The sequence below is a fragment of the Pan paniscus genome, chromosome 5 (assembly GCF_029289425.2).
Source record: "Pan paniscus chromosome 5, NHGRI_mPanPan1-v2.0_pri, whole genome shotgun sequence".
Lineage (NCBI taxonomy): Eukaryota > Metazoa > Chordata > Mammalia > Primates > Hominidae > Pan > Pan paniscus.
Window position 1 is genome coordinate 125,653,883 of NC_073254.2, and position 25,897 is coordinate 125,679,779.

Genomic DNA, 25,897 nt, shown 5'->3' on the forward strand with positions numbered 1-25,897 from the left:
AATAAACAGTTTGTGACACTGAAACAGGGCTAGGCCACTTTGGTATTTGTCTGTGCGCAGCTTCACTGAAACATAGCTGGACTTGGAACATGTTTATACAAACTAGCTAATCCTACTAGGTCATCATGACCTGCAATCACCCTGCTCTTCCCAGCCCATATTCGTCGTGTGCCCACCAAGGCAGTAGCTTCATAATGAGGAGGAGTTTCCATTACAGAGGCAGGTAGGACTCCTGCACTGCTTTCCTTTCGCTCAAGCAACCCACGCCTCCCTGTATCTAAAACTCCCACTCTCCTTGATAAAGAAAAAACACAAAGAGCACCAACCTCCGAAGGGCTGCTGTGCTGAACTTGAGAGAAATCTTCTCTTTGTTACCAGTTGGGTCAGACTTAGAAACTCTTAAACCGGAGGTCTACTGCACTGTGTGGTGGCAGTCACTTTGCTTAAGTAGAGCCTTGTGGCCACTCATGATAACTCCAGTTACTAAATAGTTCACTTATACAAATGTCAATGATACTCCAATATTGTGATACTCCAATAGGCTTGCAAAGTCATACTTTGAAATCACGGCATATCTTAAAATATTCTGCATTTAGAATCTGACAGAACCTAAACTATATTTTCTTCAAATGTCTCTTGTAAATTTTTGAACAGCCTGAGGATTCTGAGGGGATATTAATGCATGTGTTTTTGATTCATTTACTCTCATACCATTAAAATCCTGTATTATAAGAACTAGCTGATGTTCAAGAAACTAGTTAAAATTTTAAATAATCTTTGTAAAGGCTTTCTTCTTAACAACAGGAAGATGTGTTTGCCAAAAGAAAATGAACTCAAACACTAGAAAATCTGGGTTTGATTCAAAACTAACCCGGGAGGTTTAAAAGGGCCATAAATTTGGTGAGTGAGATGAGTTGAGTTTCCATATACTACATATCCATATGCCGTGTTGATACTCGGTGTGCACATGCTATATCACACGTGCTGATGTATAGTGTTAACATTTGAAAGGTCAGAGACAGTTGGCAGGTTAGGTTGGAACAGGGTTCTAATGAGGTCAAGATTCCAGACCTGAGCATGGAGTGCCACTTCTCTTAAACCAACCACTTGCCATTAATGAGCTCAGCAGCCTTGGGCTACTCTGATTCAGTCCAATCTAAGTTTATTGAGGCCTACAAAGCGCTGGCGCTGTACTTGGCACTGGGGCTACTACAAGGGCTACAACCTAATCCCTACACTCAAAGAGCTCACAGTCTGCCAAGAGAAACAAACAAGTAAATGCACAAAGGCAGCACATAAGAAAGAGGTAGGACTTACCAATCCTCGAGGGTCGATGAAGGCTTCATGGAGCCAGCGTTTCCTCCTCTTTCAAGCCTCAGCACAAGCATTTCCCTCTTCTGTATGGATTTCTCTAGGCAGATGTAGCTGTTCCTTTCTCTACAGTCCTAATGTACATGAAATGGACCTCCCTTATGAGCAATCAAGAAAATCTGGTGAATAGATAGCAAGGATTATACAGAATTATAGAGTTTGGAGAGGAGAAAAGCATACCAAAGGAATTGGGAGAGGACATTGGAAGGAAGGACTAGTGGATGAAGAAATAGCAGGAAATAAGGCCAGGTAGGTAGAACACTAGAATGTAACTCTTGAAGATTTTACTATGGGAAAAGTTTGGATTTCATTTGGTAGCCCGTGGGGAGTTGTTGAGGCTTTTAAGAACTGGACCTGTGTTTTAGTGAGACCCACTTGATGGGCTGTTTGGATGGGAAAGAAATGAATCTAGAGGCCATGAGACCAATTGGAAATCTAGTGCCACTCTCTAGGCAGAAGCCAAGGATAGCCTGAACTTAAGGAATAGTGGGAAGGATGGAGAGGAGAGAGTGGATCCAAGAGTTGGCTAAAGGGCACAACCAGTGAGGTTTGAAGGATGATTGGATGTGGGGTGAGGGAAGAAGGAGTCCTGCTTCTCCTTTGGGACACTAGGTGAATGGTGGGATTACCAGTCAGCACAGGCAGTGTGGAAGAAATTGCAAAACTGAGTGGGAGGAAATGTAAGAAGTTCAATTTCAGAAGTAATGAATTTCAGTTTGTAATGGACATTCATGGAAGAAAATGTCCATTGTGTAATAAGAGATAAGGTGCTTCTTCAGGAGCTTGGGGAACTGAGATATGAGATTAGAGATGGAGATGGAGAGGAAGATGGACATGGAGGTGGACAACGGTGTCTAGCTAGAGCAGAGAGAGTGAGAAGAGAATAGGAATGCAGCAGGAAAACACTCAAGCATCCCAACATTTAAGAGGTGGACAGAGAAATTGATTCAGTGAGGATTCTGAGAGAGAATGTTCAGAGAGGTAGAAGATGAACCAAGAGAAGGTACTGCTAGAGGAGATAAAGAAGGAGGGAGGGAGTGGTCAGTCATGTCAAATGTGACCTAGGAAGGTCAAGAAGGGAAGGGACTGAGAGGAGTCCACCGAATTTTGTATTGGGTGTAATCAACAACTTTACTGAGAGCAGGTGTCAGAAGCAAAGACATGTTTTCAGAGGAATGAGAAAGAAGAGAGAACTGTGCCTTTCGTTGAGAAGTTTGAAGACAACAGAATGGAGAGTGATGAGGGGTCAAAACTTGGAGGGTTTTTCCTTCATGTAGAATGGGTAAGATCTAGAAATGTTTAGAGGCTGAAGAAAGAAAGAGTAAACACAATGTCTCCAGGATGGAGAGAATGAGCACAGCAGAGGGGCTGGTCTACCCAGGAGCCTGACACCTCAGCCACCCAGGAGAAATTTCTTCCTCAGCTTTTGGAGTAATGAATTATGGTGTTTTGATGCCAAACATTTTATTCCATTATTCATCTAAAGTCTTCCCATTTCCCCACTTAAAAACATCTTTAACTTTGTTTTTAGATGTGACGCCAACTCTCTGTGAAATGATGTGGAATTGGGGGCATGGTCATGGTGCAGTTAAATGAGTCTTTGGGGAGGACTTGGGTAGAGTCCCAGCTCTATCACCTATATATTACCTGGCCTCCCTGGGTCTCATTTCCTCCTGTTTACTCAACCTATCCAACAGGGTTACTAAAGGATTAGATGAGACAAGGTCTATGAAATCCCTTGGTAAACTAGTGCAAGACAGTGTTAGCAATTGCATTCCATTTTGTGGCACATGGTCTGTCTTCTCCTGTCTTACTGCCAGGGCTGGTTTAAGTAAGGTAATATATTTGCATAAAGCCCTTGAACAAGGCTTGGCACAAATAAGTTCAAAATAAAACTGAAAGATCATCAAGCCCTCTCCCCTATTTCCACCATGCCTCAGAAGCCATCCAGATGCCATGCTGCCTTCTGTAGTGATCCATGCGACACATCTTCTGCACTTTTGCCCTGCCCAGAATGAATACTCATTGGTCTCATGTCACATTTCCTCAGACCCACCCTTCTTAGCAGTTATTACCATGAAACACAACCATTTAGCTAATTCTTACTACAGCAGAGATGACTGATAATAATATAAGTGATTACTCCTCCCAAGAATATTTACAGTTTAGAATGGCACAAACCTTTAGCCAAGAGAGAAACCCGCTAATGGTAAAATATCAGGTAATATGTTAGGCACACTGCAAATTAAATGGAATTCAAGCTTGGTATATTTGAGATGACTAGCATTTTCCAGCATAGATGGAAAATCAAAGCTGAATGTTGCTTGGGAGTATTCTATGTTAGAATTCTCATTATTCATAGTCACATTAACCATTTGTTTATATCACAGCCCTTCCTGAAAAGGACTTGAGTCATCTTACAATAAAATACAAGTATATAAAGAGTTTAATAAAATCAAAATAGAAAATCAAGACTATGGAAAGGGAAAAATATATAGAAAATATTTTAAATGTAGAAACATAAGAAAAAATCCTAATATTCATATGGAACCACAAAAGACCCCAAATAGCCACAGCAGTCTTGAAAAAGAAGAACAGGACTGGAGGTATCATATTCCCTGATTTCAAACTCTATTATACAGCTACATTAATTAAAACAGTATGGTACTGGCATAAAAACAGACGTACGAACCAATGGAACAGAATAGAAATTCCAGAAATAAACCCATGCATCTGTGGCCAACTGATCTTCAGCAAAGGGGCTAAGAACACATAATGGGGAAAGGAAGTAATCCCAGCACTTCGGGAGGCTTAGGCAGGCAGATCATGAGGTCAAGAGATCAAGACCATCCTGGCCAGCATGGTGAAACCCCGTCTCTACTAAAAATACAAAAATTAGCTGGGCATGGTGGTGTGCACCTGTAGTCGCAACTACTTGGGAGACTGAGGCAGGAGAATTGCTTGAACCCGGAAAGCAGAGGTTGCAGTGAACCGAGAACATGCCACTGCACTCCAGCCTAGCGACAGAGTGAGACTCCACCTAAAAAAAGAAAGAAAGAAAGAAAAAGAAGAAAATGGACACTTATCTTGTACCATTCACAAAAATCAACACAAAATAGGTTACAGATTTAAACATAAAACCTGAAAGTGTAAAACTTCTAGAATAAATCACAGGGGAATGGTTCATGACATTTGTCTTGGCAATGATTTCTTGCATATGATACTAAAAGCACAAGCAACAAAAGCAAAAATAGACAGGTGGGACAATATCAAACTATTAAAAAAAAGCTTCTGAAGCAAACAAAAATAATCAACAGACTGAGAAGGCAGCCTACAGAATGGAGAAAATATTTGCAAACCATGTGTCTCATAAGGGGTTAATATCCCAAATATATAAGGAATACTTGTAACTCTATAGAAAAAAAAAAGATAACATAATTTAGAAATGGGCTAAGGACCTGAATAGACACTTATTCAAGGAAGACATACAAATGGCCCAAAAGTATATGAAAAGTTGCCGAAATCACTAATCATCAGGGAAATGCAAATCAAAACCACAATGAGATATCACCTCACATCTGCTAGGATGGCTATCATTAAAAAAATGAAATATCATATGTCTTTGAGGATGTGGAGAAATTGAAACCCTTGTACACTGTTGATAAGAATGTAAATTGGTGCACCCCCCATGGAAAACAGTTTGGAGGTTTCTCAAAAAACTGAAAATAGAACTACCACATGACCCAGGAAACCCACTTCTAAGTATGTATCCAAAAGAATTGAAATCGAGATCTGAAGAGGTATCTGCATTCCCATTTCTTGACAGCATTATTCCCAAGCACTAATGTGTACATATATGTACATGAATGAAACAAATTTGACTTTGAGCTTCCTGATTTCCCAGGACAAAAGAAAAACAAGATTATTTGATTCTATAGTGGAAATTGCAGCTGCTCACCAAGGCCTACTTCTTTCTAAAAATGATGTTTCAAATTTTCCTTACAGCTAAGCCTAGTCATGCAGTTAACCTCTGGCCAACAGGATATGAGTAGAATTGATAGGTGCAACTCACAGGCCATACCTTTTAGTGTAATGGATGTGCTGAGATGCAGGTGTGATGGTAGGAGCTGGGGCAGGTATTTGGAACCCAGAGAGGCTGTGTGGTAAGGATGGCAGAATCTGTCTACTGGCCCTGGACTGCTGACCTTTGGGCTATTCCTTTGCTGAAGCTACTGTAGTTTGGGATATTTTGTTTTATCAGCTTGGACTGTACTCTACCAATATAAAAGCTGGTGTCTAGAAGTGGAATCCTATAGGAAAAACAGAAACCCTAAAATAGACAACAGTGCCTTAATATCAGGCAACAGGCATTGAGGACAAAGATACTGAAATTTGTAAAGATATTGATAGTTGTCATGTCATGGTAAACATTTGGTAAAACTACTACCAGTGATAGATGACTGGTAATTGCCAATTTTAGCAAAAACTTATGAGAGTGGTTAACTCGGGTGATAGAAGTTTGCAAGCAGACCTCTGCTCAGAAAGGCTCTCTCTTGCCTGAAGCCTGCATGTAAATTTAATGAAAATCTGCTAATTCGTAGGTTTGAAAAAAAGTACTGCTTTTGTACCACTAAATACACTGAAAGATGAAACTGTAACCTCAAGTCTTCCTCAGACCTAATACTATGTGCTCTCTACTAGACAATAGGCCACTCCTAAGGTAAAGATTAAGTGTGTTGCCTTCTCACTCAAATCTATTGTTTCTGATGACCTCTAGGGAGTCTCTGGCAATATGAGAGAAAGAGGTATGTTGAGCATGGAGACCAGGAAATGAAAGAACAGAATCTTGTGGCTGATGATTTATTGATAGATGAGAACTTCAGCAGTGGTTACTGGCATCTGGAACTGACGGAAAGCAACTGGATTTTAAGTCTATTAGGTTTTAAGGGAATTGTATTGCCAAAGAAACCATAAGCCTGGCCTGCAAAACTTTGTAGCTATCTGAACCCTAAACTAATCCCCAGCCTTCTAAACCTTCACCAGCAGGCAATAGGTTATGCCCACTTCATGTGTGGCCATGAAGAATAGAAGACAAGAAAAATCCTTCTAAAGGGCCAGGGAGAACAATAGATGCCCAAGGGAGTTGTTCCCAGAGTCGGGATCTAACCAAGGAGCCTGCACTGCCAGAGCATAGGGTCTGCAATTCCTGCCCAATGGGGTTTGACAACTTCTCTGCACCAGTGGCTGCTGTCTGTTCATCATTTTTCACTTTTTTGAATAGTTTTTATTGTGGTTATCCACAATAAAATGATCATAAAGCTTTGTTTATTGTGGTATTTTGGGTGGAAAGTGGGGTTGAAGATAACTTGTCTCTTATTTTCTAGGTCACCAGATCATAGGAGTTAGATGTAGACTTAATGAAGAGGATTGTACATTATGTGGATTTTGGACTTTAAACCTGATGGAGAATGTCCTACATGTGGGAAGAAGGGTGCATGTGGATACTTACATGGCCAGAGGGGAAGATTCCAGCAGAGACTCTAGCTATCCTCCAATATCTATTCTCCTTTTCTCCTTTAAATCAAGCATTTCTCATCCTCCTGTGTAGACAGGATGGCCATGAGGCTAACATCTGGCTAGTGGGAAGTAAATGGAAACAAGTCCCTTCCAGTTTCCTTTGCTCCTTGCTTTGGATCAATCACTTTGAATGCACAGAAGCCTTTTTATTTATCCTGGCTCTCAAACCAAAATGAAGATGTTCAAGTAGAACCTTATACTCTGTGTCCTGTAGACAATATCCTTGACAACATTACAACAAATCCACAGCAGTTTGCTATCCTCTACTTTTCCCTTCTTCAAGTGCTAAAATTGAAGGCACAACTTTGCAGAGCAGCAGTGAGCAGCTCTTTACAGGCCTCCCCACTACTGGAGTACTTCAGACAGAGTCTTCCAGGGGAAAACCAAAACTTGATTCAAGGATAGATCTTAAGACCTATGGAGTAGCAGAATACATAGAGTGTTTCTCACTCTAAGCAATCTAAAATCTCTCCAGTTAACTCCAGCAATGGCAAGGAGGGCTGAGAGGGTATGCGTTGAATGTCGCTTTGGAGATCCGCAGAGCGGGTGGAGTGGTTGACGTTCTATCAGAAAGCCAGAGAAGGATGACCAATGTTCTTTTGTGCATTGAATCCAACCCTTCCTCGCTTGAAGGGGACCAAAAAGCTTCCCCTGAACCATGAGTCAGGGATTTCCTCACAATGGGCTCAAGCACAAGTACCAAAGCTTCACTGGAGACTTGTATCCATGAAGAGGCATCGCACCACACTATGGGACCACAAGCACCACAAAAAGTGGGCCCCGCGCTTTTTCCATCTTCTCAAAATAAATCTCAGTGGCCAGGGCAAACACACAGAAAACAGAACAGTTCATTTTTGCAGCACTGGTGCTTGGCATGTGGCTTCCAAATATATGTGCAAAAGCCAATAACGTCTGTCATTGTCATGAGAAATCACTTTATATTTTATAGTAAAACAACATAAAATGCATTTAAGTCTATCTTCTTCTTCTTCTTCTTTTTTTTTTTTTTTTTTTTTTTTGAGACGGAGTCTTGCTCTGTCACCCAGGCTGGAATGCAGTGGCGCGATCTTGGCTCACTGCAACCTCCATCTCCCAGTTCAAGCGATTCTCCTGCCTCAGCCTCCCAAGTAGCTGGGACTATAGGCACGTGCCACCATGCCCAACTAATTTTTTGTATTTTTAGTAGAGACAAGTTTTCACCATGTTAGCCAGGATGGTCTCAATCTCCTGACCATGTGATCTGCCCACTTCGGCCTCCCAAAGTGCTGGAATTACAGATGTGAGCCACCACACTCGGTCTAAATCTATCTTCTTAATTGGTCTATGGAATTATTAATTTGCAAGATAAATTAACATGAGTTAAGAAAAATCCTCTAGAGGATCTGGAGAGACTTCTGCTTATGGGCGCAGAGAAGCCTACAGTTCTACAACCACAGCAGGACACAGCTGATTCAGGCCTGGAATATTTTCAAAACAGATGTTACTAGGACATTGGCTTTACCCACAGAAATCTTCTGCAGTATGTCTATGGATTCTCAATTCCATGGCCAAACAATGACCCTCTGGGTGTCTGAACATGTTGGCTTGTGGTATGGGGTTATTTGGTTTCCTGCAATTTAAATATACAGATTATCTGTCAGCGCCACTGACTTTGGTTTCAGCATAATATTGAGCTACATTTTTTTGGTTCTATATTTGATATCCATATTGCTTAGCTTCTTTGGGCCACTGCTACCTCATGATCATAAAACCATTGCCAAGGAGGTTATTTGTTTCCTGTTTGTTGCATAGCACGAGTGCATCTAAACAGGTCATGAGTTGAAGCTAACTGAAAAAAGTTGACTATGAAACTGCACATTGTGCGTAAACATTTGGAAGGTGGAAGTGTGGATAATTTTCAGTTTTTTCATAGTACATATTTTTATTCTTGAAATAAACACACATTACTTACATATTCAGAAAAAAATACTTTAAAAAATATTCCCCTCTAATCTTCCAGGATTTTATAAAAGAGGAGTTGGGCTGATAGTTATCTAAACCCACTGGCCTGGCCAGTATTAGTATCTTTAAAAGTATGCCAACCAGACAGTACATGTTTCTTAATACAAGGCAAAAGGACACACACAGCATCTAGCCATAAAGTATTCCTGCTCTCTTCCTGCCTAAAAGAAACCCTCAGACCTCAAAATCTAATTGCCACTTTGCAGATAAAGCAACTATAAAGACATTTTTGAGTAATTGGAGAAATCTGAATATCAAGTGGGAATTGGATCTATATTAAGAAATTAATATGAAATGTTGACTGAGAAAGTAAAGTGCCAAGGGAAATAAATATCAACCTAATTAAACTGTCCTTTGAGAGGAAAGATAAAATAAAGATATTTTTAGTCAAATAACTCCCTCTTCCCAAATGCATGGCATTAGGGTGAAAATTAAGAGTATAAGTGGATTAAATTTAGTTTTTTTTTATATGTAATGAGTCTGTCATATAATCTTGCAACTTCTGTTTTGCTGTAATTCTTGCAGAGGGATTAAAATCCAAGTTTCATAACAGCTATCGCCAATAATCAATGTAAAGTAGAAAAGACATGGTTCCCACAATGACGGCTAATGTCCAAAACAACCATAGGAAATAGCACAGATAAATACTATAATAAAATGATAAAACTGAAAACCAACTCCTGTTATCATGGACACAGTTTCCTTAAGGTGGAAGAGAATGTAATTTAGTTAATATATCAATATGCCTGAATTCCAACTATTCCTCAATTACGATTTTGGACTGAGAGATAAAACCTGCATTTGTTAGAAGAACACTAATTTGAAGCTTAGAATTCCTCAACCTGTTCCCTATGGAGGGGCAGAGACTACCGAGAAGCAGCTAGAAGGTCAGCCCCACAATGGTAAGGAATTTTGTGTTGTTTGTTGATGTGCCCTAAGTATCCAGAGCAAAGCCTGGCATACAGTAGGTGCTCAATATATTTTGGTCAATGTTTAAAATGTTTAAAATGTGTACCATAATGGAACACAGAAAAGAGAGACCATGAAAGTCATCCTGGGCCTTCCAGACCTCACTTAGCAAAAAGGAGACTGGAGGAAGAATCACTGAGGGCTCCACACTAAGGCAGGCAGGTCTACTCTGGAGATAAGAAACATGGGAATAAGTTGGAGGGAAGTAATGTAAAGATGAGGGCTTTGGGTATTAGTTGACTTGCTGGGTAGAGACTTTAGGCCACCATAACAGATTCTTACTCTTCCTTCTGGAGATGAGGTCAAGGATTACAGGAAAAGGTCCTCAACTTACTCCATTTTATGGATTGATTGATTGATGATTGATTGATTTTAGGAGGTTGAGGTTCATGGTCAGTAAGTGGAGTGGTAAGATTCTTATTTTGATGGAAATACAGGGATTCAGAGCAGCCCAAGGTGGATAATGAGTATTTTTTATTTTGTGCCAATAGCCCCAGTAGGAATACTTCTCTCTGTCCTAAAAACTATCTATGTCCTAGCCAGTATTGTACCCATGGTGATAAAGAAAGGCATATTTACAGACATGTTTTGATTACCATCATATGTACATTCAACCTGCATCTGCAGACCCTTAGACCACATGTGTATTCCATCCAAGCCCATTTATTTATACTGAGATTAGCATATTTCACAGGGAAATCTACAGATAGGTAGATCTCTTCTTAAACAGTACCATCCTACCCAATCAATTCTACTTGGGAAGCTTAGCACAAAAACTCCTAGGGACTTAGGAGATATTCTGACTCTGGCCATGACTCAGCACCCCAACAGTCCCATTGTCAGCTTATCGCTGATACTTTAGCAATTTATGAAGGATTTCAAAGATGTTGGAAAACAGCTAGCATGGACTCGTTAATCATAAAAACTCTCTTCTCCATTAATGAGAAAGCTTTTGTACAAACACCATGGTCATAACAATGGCTATAAATACCATTAATTTTCGTATGTATTTAGTAGTTCAGTTTGTACTAACTTAAAGGGGGGGGGAATCCTTTATAGCCCGGTACATTCAAACTAATCATTCTACCTTGATTCTCCCTAGCGTGTGCCAAAGGAAATTTTGTTCTAATGGGTATAGAATGAAAAGATGAGGGGAGTGCTCCTCTGCAATTCTTGGAATGTTTTTGTCATTAAGTTTCCATGAATGTCTTGATTGTACTTTCATGTTAATAGTCTGCTCTGAATTAGGAGGAAATTTTATTTCATAACACTTGTCACCAAAGACAAGCACATCTCATAGCCCATCCATAACATGTATAAACATATGAAAAATCAAAGACAGGTGTGCAGTTAAACCTGAGATCCTAAGATGGAACAGGTTAAACTGGAAGGAAATTTTGTAGGGCTTTGATATTCCTATTTCACAAAGTTTAAGTAAGGGCCTGTTTCCTCGATATTCCAGTAAAGAAAAAATTATATATAAATTTGCAAGTATAGTTAAGCAATTTTTTAAAAATCAGAATAACATTGGGCGAGGAAAAAACACATCTTATCAGTGAGGTGAAAACACATCCTATCAGATAGCATGACATTATAAAGCCATAGTAACTAAATACACGTAAGTGTTTAAGGACAAAAAGATAAATGAATTGAATGGAGAGTTCAGAAGTATATGGAGAAAATGTAAAGTTTGAGAGAAAGTGAGAAAATGAATGAGTCAGATATGTAAAATATGACCCCCAAAGAAGTAGATTATCAAAAATCTAAAATCATTCATTGATTTAGCTGACCCCATTCATTCTTTTCTTCACATTCAGGTGTCATTCAAGGATGGGGATGAGCTTGTTGAAAATGTGTGTTTATTGATAATGATACTAGGAGCACTAATAATAGTAGCAGAGTTACTGACTGGAGCCAATGTAGATTCTTTTGATTAGTGACTTCCCCTTGGAGGCTTAGAGCTTCCAACTACTACCCAGTGGCATTGAAAACCATATAATGTGTCACTCAAACTGCGATACTTTGGAGAACAAAAGAGGCATCATTAATAATTGTGCTTAGATAACACATAAACCGGCACCATACTGGGAAAATCAGGATATATAGTCACTCTATCCACAGACGTATAATACCAGAGACTCCATATTAATTCTACAGACCTCAGGAGCACTGTAATTTTCAAAGTTGCCCTCACAGATCCAGACCTGGCTTAGCGTGAATTGGTACATTCTGTCTTGGCCCAGGTAGTATAGACGTATTTGTCCCAGAATCACATCATTCTTTTCCTTCCCACCATGCTCCAACATCTTTAAGTTCTTTCAGTTTGGGGTTCTGACCTATGGAAAGAACTGGAGTGCATTTCTCAGGTAGAAAGATGTGTTTTTGATCTCCTTGTAGCCTTCACAATGCCAACACTTTCCAGAACAACCCATTCTACCGTGACTTGAGCTAACCTCGTGACAAGATAGCTATAAACTACATTTCCTACGTATGTTACTTGGTTCTATTATTTTGAGGCCAAGATGTTTCAAATCTGGGAAGACACCTGGAAGTATAATGAAAAAGTGAAGGGAGTGGGTGGGAAATTAACATTTTCTGAGTACCTAGGAATGTACCAAACACTAGACCTCATGGTAACTCTATAAGATCGGTATTATATACACATTTTTAAGATGGAAAAATTAAGCCTCAAAGATAAGTAATTTACCTAATGTCACAGAGCTAGTAAGAGCTAGTTAAAGGAATGCTTGTTACCCTATGCTTTTCCATTTCCATCTGAGCCTCTTGGTGATAGTGATGAAAACTTTAAGATACAGCCAATGGAGACAGATCCAACGGAGAGGAAGGCGCGCTCTCTCAGCAGTGGGAAGGCAGAAACACCATCACACGGTCATGTAAAAGAAACAAATGACTTAAAGAAAGATTCATAAAATTTAGCTTTATTTCCCAGAGGTCAATTGGACCTAAATGGGCGTTTTCTACACTGACAATATACTTTTCTCTACCGTGGCTATAGCATATGTTCTGAGTGCTCAGAAACCATCATTTTTCTGTTCACTCTTTAGGGTCTCTGTCACTCTTGGGGGTGAGTCCTGTGCTTAAAAAGCTGATGCTTCCCCAGCATCAGATGTGCTGTGTACATGTGACCACATTGGTCTCTTTGATTCTCAGTTTCCTGTACATCTGGATGAAGAATGGCCAGCTGGGGAGTTGTAGGCGTACAGTTGTGCATCATGTCATAGCACACAGTAGCATGCTGGGTTATATATACTGAGCTTTTAGATTACAGTTTAAGAATCACTTCACATTTGGTATCAGCTCATTTGGTAAGAATCACTTCATATTTGGTATCACCTATGTTGTATTTGGGTACCCCTGAGTCAGGCAAGTAAGTTCCTGTCCTTTTTTTTTCCTGGTAGTACATCATCTCGTCTTTCAGTCCATACCTTTTCTCTCTCTCCCTCTGTCTCTCTCTCAGGCTTGATCTCATAAAAAATCATAAACTTCCAACATGCTTATGGTTAAAAAAAATTCTAGAAAAGGACACACATGGTTCATCCAGATTTTTAGCACAACTCCTCCTCCAACAAACACTGAAAAATTCGAAAGCAATTTGAGAAAAATTGTTTTGAAAGGTATGTAGGTTTGACTTTTCGGTGTGGGCATACCCATATTTAAATTACAGGGTTATCCGTTGTGCTCAGAAATTACAATAAACAGGATACCTGACAAACAAGGATAGTGGAATCATAGAATTGCATCATTGTTCATTAGAAAAAACAAGTACCCTTATGATACTGTGACTGTACAGAATTACATTATCATCTATTCCACACACAAGCACAAATATGGAACAGAAGATCTAATGAGTCGAGATGTCATCTGAATTTCCATGTGTTACATTTACAGCTTAGAGTTGCAGCTTTATTGAATGGCGCCAAAACATTCTTACTTCATAATAGCATTAGTGACATTTCACTTGGATAATCCTATTTGTTTTCATTTATTTTAATGAGGTAGTTTGGGATGGTAACCTGCAGCAGAAAGCTTGGAAACAGGTGACAGCATGACTTGAAATGCCTATTGAATTGAAAGGTAGTTAAAAGCTAAATGAAATGCTTAGATGCACAGTGGTTTCCCAGCACCATATATTTTACTCTAAAAACAGTAAGGCTAAAGTGCCAATTGTAAGAACCTAAGACTTTATTACCTTTTAAAACTTTCCTGCGTGGATGAGTGGATAATAAGGACTAATTTGCTGCATTTTTGTGGCCTGTTTCCACATGTTTTCATTTTCCAATGACGCTTTCTTTATGGAAAAGAGTGCTGGGCACAACACATTTTTTTCCATGCAGCGATCATATGTCTATGATTCATTTAATCCTTCAATATAGAGACACAGTCAGTAGTGATGCAGACGGCTAACAGACATGCATATTTACCAAGCCTTAAGTGTCCCAGCTTACAAAAGGAATTTCTAATGTTGAGAACTTCAATTATGTCACTTAAACCCATCAATCTTTTTCCCTTGCCTCATGCTACAAATCTTTCAGATCTATTATTTTCATAGCATCTGATGCCTGGAGTGACAAGTGCCCTCTGACATTTTAGTTTTCCATGGAGACTTAGAATGAGAAAATGGTGCCTCATTAAGTCTTTCTTATCAATTAAAAAGGAAACACCTTTTCCTGTTCCATCTTATGCAACAGCTAACTCAGGTATTAAGTAAGCTGCCAACATCTTTCTAGAACCCAGAGTAAGAATTCATAATCGACCCTGGTCTTTTAGGCCCAGGGAATAAATAGGAACAAGAAATTCCCATCCAAAGAACACCATGTTGACTTCAGCTATATCTTGTAAGATCTAGTCAATGTCCATCTGAAAGCTGTGAGATTAAGGAAAGGACTCCTATTTTCTCAATCCAGGTCCAGACAAGAGACAAATTACACCAATGGAGATAATTTAATATAAACAATATAAAGAAGTACTTGCTAGGCACTGAATGACTGAATATGCAAAAAGAGAACAATAAGTTATCATGGAAATAGGACACAGTTACCACTTGCAGGGCTGGGGAACAAAGGGATGAGATGGGAACCATCAAAATAGATCCCAATGAATGCTACACTCAGATGTCTGAGGAGAGGGCACTGCTCTGAAGTTGCTGGTGCTTCAGACCTTGGGTAGGGGGGTAGACTCAGATCTCCCAGGGAGGTGGCAGCTGGCTGGTGCTGGTGTACCTAAGTAGGGAGTAGACTCAGATCCCCCAGGGGAAGTGGCAGCTGGTGGCCTGTGCTGATGTACCTAATGCCAGTGTGGGGCCACAGGGTTGGCCCAAACTTCCAAAAAGGTGATACTGCCAGCTAAGACAGTGCATCTGAGGGGTGTACCATGAGACTGGTTCTGCAAGTATTGGAAAAATTGTAAACTGGGCTGGGCATGATGGCTTATGCATATAATCCCAGCACTTTGGGAGGCTAAGGCAAGTGGATCACCTGAGCCTGGGAGTTCGACACCAGCCTGGGCAGCACAGTGAAAACCCATCTCTACAAAAAAATACAAAAATTAGCTGGGTATGGTGCACACCTGTGGTCCTAGCTACTTGGAAGGCTGACATGGGAGGATCACCTGAGCCCAGGAGGTCAAGGCTGCAGTAAGCTGTGATCACACCACTGCACTCCAGCCTGGGTGACAGAATGAGATCCTGTGTCAAGAAAAAAAAATGCCAACTAGTATAAACAGCTGTTACTGAAGTAAAATGCCACTGTTTGGGTGAAGAAGTGTTGCTGGGTGATACTGAAAGAAATAGGAAGCAGAACAGGAGTCAGAGGTAGCAGAGAGGAAAATAAACTTTCTCCTTTCCCAGACTTGCAGTCTTTCTCCAGCATCCCCTGTTGGCAGAGCCTAACAGGGAATTATCAGCAACACAGAAATAAATGTGTATTGCAGAGGTCCAGCATCACACAGCAGAGTGTAGGAGGATGGACTTGATGCTGCGAGACAATAGCTTAATGATGGGCCCAACCCACTAACACGTAAAAAATATATTCACCAAGCATGAGAGAAAACCAAAAATTCTAAGTGGTATTCTTGTAACTGATCTTGCACTTGACTTTCTACTTCCTTTCCATTCACCCCCACGTCAGCTCCTCTGGCTAAGAATATTTGCTGGTAAAACTTGAGCAAGATTTTTCTAACTTTGATGCACTTTTACATCAGAACCAATATGGAATCAAGCAGAGAATGTCTTTTGTAAAGGTTATCTAGATGATGCTTACTTCAGAGAGTTGTTTACTACTCTGAGAAAGGATTTTTTTTTTTTAAAGACTACTCTTACTTAAGGAGGAAGAGCAAATTCTACCTGGGAAACGATTTACCACAGAGGTCTTATTCATGAGCAGAGGCAGTAGTAAAACTGCACTCATCACGCCTTGGTCTTGAGAAATTCCTGGTTGGGGGGTGCTTCCTGAGTATGGGACAGAATCCATAATGCTCATAGTAGCCCCTTTCAAAACCTTTAGGCTTCACTATGGGCCTTCTTGACAGTTCTGAGTTGATGTAGATAATGAGAAATTGAGGTAATCAAAAATGTCCATTTGTTTTTTCTTTTAAACTGTCGAACCCAATCCATTATTGACACAAGTTTTTCTCCTGAAGTGTATAGAGATCTATACTCTATAGACAAATAGAAAAGTAGAACACTAGTTGGATTTTGCTGTGGACATGGACTTTGGTTGCTGAAACAAGTATCTGTTTTATGTAAAGAATGATCCATCAGCAGCCACTTTGTTTAAAAAGAGCACTTGGCAAATCTCTGGAAGCCGGCTTATGTAACTAACTGCCTCTTATGGTAGTATGTGAAGGCAGCACAGAACATATTGTTTCCTACTGTTTCTCTTTGAGAAATTAGTTTGGTGCCTGGCAAGAGGAGAGATGTGCAAGGGCAATATTCCTAGAAATAACTACCTGTGTACTTGCTGGAATTCCACACTGGATGGAGGCTCCTTTGTGAAAGGCAGGTGTTGATTTCTAGGCTGAGAGAGTACTAGCAGGGAGCTCCTCAAAGGAACTTGGAAAGAATTACTTAGGTCTCATTTCACACCCTGCATCTGATTTTTTAACTAAGTCCCTAAGAGAAAAGTGGCTACAGGTGTTGTAAATGACCCTTCCTTCAGTAAACTGATTGAAACTGAACACTGATCACAATTTCTTTGCATGAGAAAGATAACTGGGCATGGAAAATTTTGATGTGAGACTATCTGAAAATTACATAAATAACATTAACACATGTTAGAGTGACAGAAACATTGAGGCCAGATTTGTTCTAACTTGAAAATATAAGGGCTATTTAACGTATTTTAGGATGGAGGGAGTGCTAAGGATCGTTTATTTTTAGCTCCCATAAAAACTCAATTTCCTTCATAGTGGAATCAGTCCAAATTGAAGATTTGCTCTTGCACAGACACTGGACTCTCCCCAAAATTTTCAGATTACCAGTCATACCCCAAAGAATAAACCTGGGCTAAAGCTGCAGGTTCTAGCACTGAGACAGAGATCATCTGCATTCCTGTTACCTAGTCAAGTGTCCTGGATAAATCACAAAAACATCGAAGTCTTAGGTCGCGTCACCAAGTTTCATGTTCCAAGAACTGTCAAGAGATTGCTTATGTAGCCACAGGCCAGACAGACAGGGGCTTTGTGAGACTATCCCTCAGGGGTGCTGGGGGTGTTTGCATTGTTAGCCTGGAAAAAGCTAGCCAGACCAACATAGTCACAGCAATTGAAAATCCTGAAGGCCCATCTATGACCAAATGTATTAATAAATAAAAAGACCTATAAGAAACCTTCCCACCAGCATTAACCACACCAAAAGCAAGTCAAACCCAGGCTTCTCATAACTGGTTCTTGTTCCAACACAAGAGTGAGAAGAGCATCTTGCTGCGGCCAACGGTTACTATAGCTCTCCTTTTGTAGAAAGCCACCGTCTTCGAAGAGCTTACTAGGTGTCTCCACTAAAGAACAAAAAACATGGGTAAGACTGGTTTCCTCTCAAGTTATGACTCAGCTTTGATCACCACACTTCCACTTGAGCCTATTAACGTTCAGTGGACAGAATGTCACTCTTTTTCAATCAGCTGCTACAGCAAACAACAGCCTTGCTGCATTTCAGTCATATAGAAAGCCACAGAATATTTCCTTTTGACTCTCTTCTCTCCACATCAGACCCACAGTCAGGCTCATGCTGAGGTCTATCTTCTCACAATCTACTAGAAAGTGGCCTGCCTCGACATGCTTACCCTGCTAAAATGAGAAGCAAGAAATAAACAGCTTCATGTTAATTATAAATAGGAGGCACTGGATATTAAACCTGCCCATAGAATAATGGAGAAGGAAAGCATTGCACTCCCTTTCTCCTTGAGTCGGGAGCCATATCCCTTGCCAGAACAGTGAACTCTACTGGGTAGCAGGAGAGGCCACTATGATAAGGACCCAAGCAGAAGCCTGGGGGTGGGGTCCTCACGACCACTCACAGACCCCTGGACCTGGGGGGAGTAGCAGAGAACAGCCAAGAGCGACATGGACTGTCTTGCCTTTTCCTCATCTCTTTATTCTAGAAGAAAAAAGAGGAAGGAAGAAAAAATGAAAGAAAAATGCTATAATTTTCTTTTCTCCATCTTTCTTGGAGATCAGAAAATAGTAGGTTCTGAAGATCTCCTCTGTGCTCATGGGCACGTGAAAAATTTCATGATGCTTACTTGGCTTTGAGATTTTATTACCATTATTATTGTTATTAATTTTATATTAATATAAAAATAATAAAGATGTATTGAGCTCCTTCTATGTGCCCAACACTATAAGCATAATAAATACTTTATCTCTTAATCCCCACAGCTCCCTATGAATTAGATACTATTGATACTAATATTATCCCAAATTAAAAATTAGGAGCCTGAGGCATGAAAACGTGAACTCATTGGAGATCACACCACTCACAAATGGCAGAGCCAGGGTGCAGCCCTAGGTCCAGTGTCCCCAGAGCCCATTCTGCTATTCACTTCAGGTCATTCTCTTCCCATTTAGAACACTGAACTTTTTATATCCTCAACAGACATAAATGCTCAGCTTCAAGAGCCAAACAAATTGTTACAAATTCCACTGTTTGTTTTCCCAGGGGGTGCATCTTAGAGTTATTAAATGTGATCCTCTGTTCCCCTTACTCCAGTATTTTCTTTACCCCTTTGGGAGTGTCCTACCATTCTTCCCCATTTCTTCACATTCCCTCCTCCCCCCACCCTTACCCAGGCTGTCTGAATTCTATTCAGCCTTAAAGATGTAACTCAACTTCCACCTCTCCCAAAAAGGGCTTCTTCAACTCCTGTCACCTCCACCTCTGAATTTTTATAGCATTGAATGTTAATACTATTTACTTGGCATTTGTGTTTTTTGTGTTTTACTTTTTACTGTTAGTTCTATTTGAGAATAATTCATCTTGAGGCAGAATTCATTCTATCCCATTTTTTCATTGAGATGAAACCCTTGAAGGCAAGGAACAAGTGTTCAAACATGTTTACGTGTTCACACACTCCACGCTCAGCATCTTGGACATAACAGACACTCGATAAATCACCTTTGAGAGCTAGGTTAGAAAGCCTATTGAAGCCTGTGATTTGAAACAGGCTGGGCTGGTAGAGAAAAAAGCTAGCCTGTCTTCTTAGAGCTCTAGAAAGTACTGTGGAATACACTTAAGAGTCTATGGAGTCCCTTCACGGGCAGAAAAGAGTCCTCTGACTCCTCGATTCCTAACCTCCCATGTCCCAACTTATCTCAGTGGTCCATTTAAACTCCTAAATTTTGAACCTAAAGTATGCAGAACGTCAGATCCTGAAAAACAACACCAACTTTTACTTGACGGTTTCACTTACCCTCACACCTGTGGTTTTGAAGGTGTCAAGTTTCCTCTGAAGTCTTTCTGTGAAGCTTTATCCCCCTCATTTTTCCACCCTGCCAGTCAACCCTGTCAACAGTGACAATCTCCTTGTCAAGCAGAAGCCACTCGAGCTATCAGTTTTCATTAGCCGTTTAGTTGGGATAATCCCTTCTTCCTACCAAACTATTTCCTTCTAGGAACTGCTGATTCCTTTTATTTGGGGTTTTTCAGACTTCTCTAACTAAAGCCCCTCCACCCAGATGATTTCTCACTTTTCTGAAGATCTCCTTCAGCTAAAAAGATTTCCTATAACCTCATTTTCTATAGTTTGTATTATGAAAAAATGTGGTATATAACTTTTTTTTTCAAGCAACATATGGCAACTAAGAGTTTAGTATGCTCTAGAAAGGGGTATTTCCTCTGGGGAAATTTTAAATTATTTTTTGTTTTCAATATGACCTGCTTCTTTACCTCTTCCATTTCCTATTTAGAGCCCACCCATCCTTTGGTGACTTAAGTAAAAAACAAAACAAAACAAAACAAAAAACCTTTATCAACTTCAAAATTGTGTCATCTATTTTCATTCATATTGTTAAATTCACTAACCGAGAGGAAGCTGTAAGATGGTAAATGTAACCATGCACAAGGTCCCCATTCATCAAGCTTGTGGATGTGTTAATTTTGGAGACAAGTAAATAAGTAAATGTTCTAAACCTATTTTATCTCTTTCCTCCCATGACCATTTCTCCATTTTCTACCCATCCTTGTCCTTATTGTCCTTACTTGTCCTTATTGTCAATGTTTTAGAAAGTTTGAGTTTTAGGAAAGGCTAAGTAGTTCTTCAACTTCCTGTGAAGTTGAACTGTGGCCTGAGCTTAGCATCTCTCCAACACCTGCTCACACTTACCATCCACCGCCCATCCCTCCCTTCTTTTCTGTTCCTGTATACTACCATGTTCTGTGAATGAGATATCACTACAAACTTATGTCCACAGAAAGAGAAAGCATGAGGTAAGAAATAACAGAATGACTCCCTATAAGTGACTTAAGACATCTGATGAAGGTCTAAAAGCAGGTCCTTCTTCCCTCTCAGGCTAAGGCTTCACCTGGCCAAAATTCATGCAAAAGAAGCAGGTGACTAGAGTAGTGTGGACCAATGTATTTTTGTCAACCACTTTAAAGCAAACTGCTAGAAATATTGTCTTTCTTTCTTATCTTCTGATTTCCCTGAAATCAGCCAATGGCAAAGCAGAAGTTCTATCTTCCTTTCTAAAGGATAGAACAATCATTGCCCAAGAATCAGAAGATGCAGGTTCAAGTTCGACATCGACAAGATACCAGCCATATAGCCTGGGGCAAGTGATTTAGCCTCCCCAAATATCAGTTTCCTCAGACATAAAACACAGGTTTTCCTCCAAGAGAGATGTTGTGAGGATAGACTGAGTTAAGATAAAAACACTTTGTAAACTTTAAAGCTCTACATAAATATAACTCAACATCATATTACATTTCTATTTTTATTTTCCCATTAATAATTCTGGGTTTGCTGTCATTTCTCAAATCCACTTTTTTTTTTTTTTTTTTTTTTTTTTGAGACAGAGTCTCACTCTGTTGCCCAGGCTGGAGTACAGTGGTGCAATCTTGGTTCACTGCAACCTCCTTCTCCCGGGTTCAAGTGATTCTCATGCCTCAGCCTCCCAAGTAGCGGGGACTACAGGTGTGTGCCACTACACCCGGCTAATTATTTGTATTTTTAGTAGAGGCAGAGTTTCACCATGTTGGCTAGGCTGGTCTCAAATGCCTGACCTCAGGTGATCCACCCGCCTTGGCCTCTCAAAGTGCTGGGATTACAGGCATGAGCAATTGTACTCAGACTCAAATCTGCTCTTTCAATATACCAATGATTCTTTCTGAAATATTGAAAAACTCCTTTTTTGTAGTTTAAACTACATTTCTAATCCTCTGCAAAATAAAATAAAACCAGCTCCTTTTTGAACTACTTCTGAATAAATATTCAGAAGTTCTTCTCTTTCAATTTTTTTGAATAGTGAAGGAAATGGTTTTCTTTTGACAATTTTTAAAAGCATTCTAAGCCCACAAGAAAGAGATTGAGATCTCTTTAAATCTGACTCTGAGAACACAGAAGCTTTCAATAACAATCCAGATTACACTATTATAACATCAACATCTACCTTTCATCTGCAGATCTCAGGAAACATTATAAACACTGTCGCCTCAACCTTTGCATCAGTATTAATATACTCATTTTTAAAGCTGAAAAAAAAATGATTTAGGGAGTTTGTAAAAGCCAAACATGAAATTCTACTCTTCTGTTTAAATGTGCAAAATAAATGGATAAATGACAATGTTTTGGCTAAAAAAGAGGCAGGGCCTTTAGCTTGAAGAAGCATAATTGGAGGAGGCAGGACACTGTGACTGAACTCATTACTCTCATTTGATGACATCTGAAAAACATAACTTTTACAGTGCATTTTTCTCACCTCTACCATTGTACCAGTTTAGTAGAATAGCGATCCTTGAATCAGCAAGAATAGCATGTTACCACCTCAAACTTATCCTAATTCTCTTTCACAAATATTTAATAAAATGTTTATTGTTTACTAAGAAAGTGACCTTTGGTCTGTTGGTACAGCCAAGGTAGATATTCTGAAAAATCTTTGCCTTATAAATGTTTGCGGAACCTCATGATAAAGGTTTCTGAAATGGCATGATAACACCTAGATAAATATTTCAATACATTTGAGGGTGTTTTAAGTAACCATATATTCCCTAAATGATCATTTAACATCTAAGTAGCTTGCTTTTCTGTGAACATTATTCATTTAGGTGTAGATTCTCACATCATCTTTGAGAGGAAGATAAGCATTATTAGTCAATGAGAATTCAGTTAACTTCATTGATACATCTTTCAAAAATAAAATGCTGAATAATTGAAGAGACCAGAGGCCAACAACAGTGTCAAGGTAATTAAAATTACGTAGTTCTTCTTTGTTTAGAGATAGAAAGGAATAAACAAATTTGAGTAGAAAGAATACAGAAAAGATGAAGGTCTAGTTAAGAAAAAGACAGGATAAGAAAACAAGAAAAATGATAATTCATAAATACTTCAATTTCAGTGGCAAATAAAATCTATAAGCTCTGATGGCATCCTGAATGTTTGTTCTCATTTGCATTTTGGGGTAGTTTTTGAAGGTAAAACTTTTAGAAGAATTCGGGATATTACCCCAATTCTGATTTTCCAAGCATAAAGAGATTTTCTCTTCTCTTAGAGGCTTAAAATACCTGAAAGTGCAGAATTATTCATTTCAGAGATTCCTTTGCTTTTTCTAGAAGCCAAAATGTAAGATAAGCATCTGCACAGTGGGCTGGGACCTGTAGTGATCCCTATCCTTCTCCATACACCAACACCTGAGGGTGTGAACATTCCCATCAGTAACAGAGGTTTCCTGTGGGCCAGATTCACAGAGGACTCGGGGCTGAGATGAGTGGCAGCACTTTGTCCAAATGGTATCTGTGCAGGTAAAAATGAGAAAAAGGTAGCACTCACTCAATTCCCTCCAGGATAGCCAACTGACCAGGCTCAGAAGGGGTCCCATCCTGCTCCTCAAAAAAGAGGAAATCAGCTCATCACATCAAGAATATTCTCTCTTCTTTTGATCACCACTGTGAGCACACTCATAAGACACTGGCACCAGAAAGCAAGAGAGTTGACACAGAAGTGGCTGACCACACACCAAGCCACAAGGGCACAGCCGTGAGTCTTACAGCCCCTCTCAGAGACAGGGAAAAGGAGGAGATAATAATGACTTGGGTGGAATAGAGGCTTTGAACATGCTAGGAGCAGCTAAACCCAACTGATGAATAACAGAAGCACCAAGAAAGAGTCAAAAAGCAAGCTTCTGCCCACATTTTCCAGGATGAGCCTATTAAGTCTTATTATGTAGTTACACCAGTACAGAGAGTTCTGGATTTTAAAAATTGAGGCCAGGTGTGGTGGCTCACGCCTATAATCCCAACACTTTGAGAGGCTGAGGCGGGCGGATCACGAGGTCAGGAGTTTGAGACCAGCCTGACCAACATGGCGAAACCCCATCTCTACTAAAAATACAAAAATTAGCTAGGCATGGTGGTGTGCTCCTGTAATCTAAGCTACTCAGGAGGCGGAGGCAGGAGAATCGCTTGAACCTGGGAGGCGAAGGTTGCAGTGAGCTGAGATCGTGCCACTGCACTCCAGCCTAGGCGACACAGTGAGACTCTGTCTCAAAACAAAACAAAACAAAATTGAGATATAATTCACATACCATAAAATTCACTCTTTAAAAGTGTCTGATTGAATGGGGGACCGTTTCTTAGTATATTTTCAAGGTTATGAAATCATCATCATTATCTAATTTCACAACATTTTTACCACCTCACAGAAATCTCATATCCAATAGCAGTCACTCCTGATTTCCCCCACCCCTAAGCCCCTGGAAACCACTATCTTTTTGTCACTATGGATATGCCTCTTATGGACATTTCAAATAAATAGAATCATACACTATGTGGCCTTATGTGTCTGGCTTCTTTTACTTAGTGTAATTTTTTCAAGGTTTATCCATATTGTGGCAAGTATCAATAATTCTTTTTTAACGGCTAAATAATATCCCATTGTATGAAATTATCAAATTTTGTTTGTACATTCATCAGTTTTTAGACATTGAGTTGATATGGGATGTTTCCACTTTTTGGCTATTATGAATAGTGCTGCTATGAATATTGGTGCACAAGTTTTTGTGTGAACATAAGTCTTCAGTTCTTGAATATATACCTAGAAGTGGGTCATACGGTAACTCTATGTTCAACTTTTTAAAGAAATGCCAAGCTCTTTTTCAAAATGGCTGCACCATTTTAGATTTCTGTCAGCAACGTATGAGGGGTTCCAATATCTCCACAACCTCCTCAACACTTATTTTCCATTTCTTTGATTGTAGCTATTTTCATGGGTGTGAATTGGTGTCTCGTTGTGGTTTTGATTTGCATTTTCCTAATGACTAATGATGCTGAATATCTTTTCATGTACTTATTGGGCATTTTATATATTCTTTGAAGAAAATATCTGTTCAAATGCTTTGCTCATTTTAAAATTGAGTTGCCTGTTTATTGATGAATTTATGGCTTTTTAATTTAGTTCTTTCTGGACAAGAAATACTTATAAGACAAATGATTTACAAATATTTTCTCCATCTCTGTGGGCTGTTTTTTTTTTTTTTTAATTTTCTTGGCAGTGTCCCTTGAAATACAAAACTTTAGTTTTAAAATCCAATTTATCTACACATGTCTTTTGGTTGCTTGTGCCTTTCATGTTATAGCTAAGAAACCACTGTCAGTCTAAGGTCACAAAGATTTACACCTATGTTTTCTTTAAGGGTTTTACAGTTCTAGCACTTACATTTAGGTCTTTGATTGATTTTTAGTTAATTATTGTGTATGGTATGAAACAGGTATCCAATTTCATTCTTTTACATATGAATATCCATTCTCTTCAGCATCATTTGTAGAAAAGAATATTTTTCCCCCTTGAATAGTCTTGGCAGCCTGCTGAAGCCCAATGTATTTTTAGACCCTTCACTCTATTCCATTTATCTATATATCTATCCTTAAGCCAGAAGCATACTGTCTTGAGATAAGTTTAAAATGAAGAAGTCCTTCAAATTTTTCTTTGTAAGATTGTTTTGGTTATTCTTGGTTCCTACATTTTCATATGAATTTTGGGATCAGTTTGTCAACTGTGTCAGAAAAGCAGCTGGAATTTTGATAAGGACTGCATTAAATCTATAGATTATTTGGGGGAGCACGGAATCTTAACAATATTAATTCTTCAAATCCATGAACATGGGATGTCTTTCCATTTATTTAGAAATTTTAAAATTTTCTTCAATGAGATTTTATAGTTTTCAGAGTATAAGTTTTGCATTTCCTTGTTAAATTTACTAAGTATTTCATCTTTTTTGATTATTGTAAATAGAATTGTTTCCTTAATTACATTTT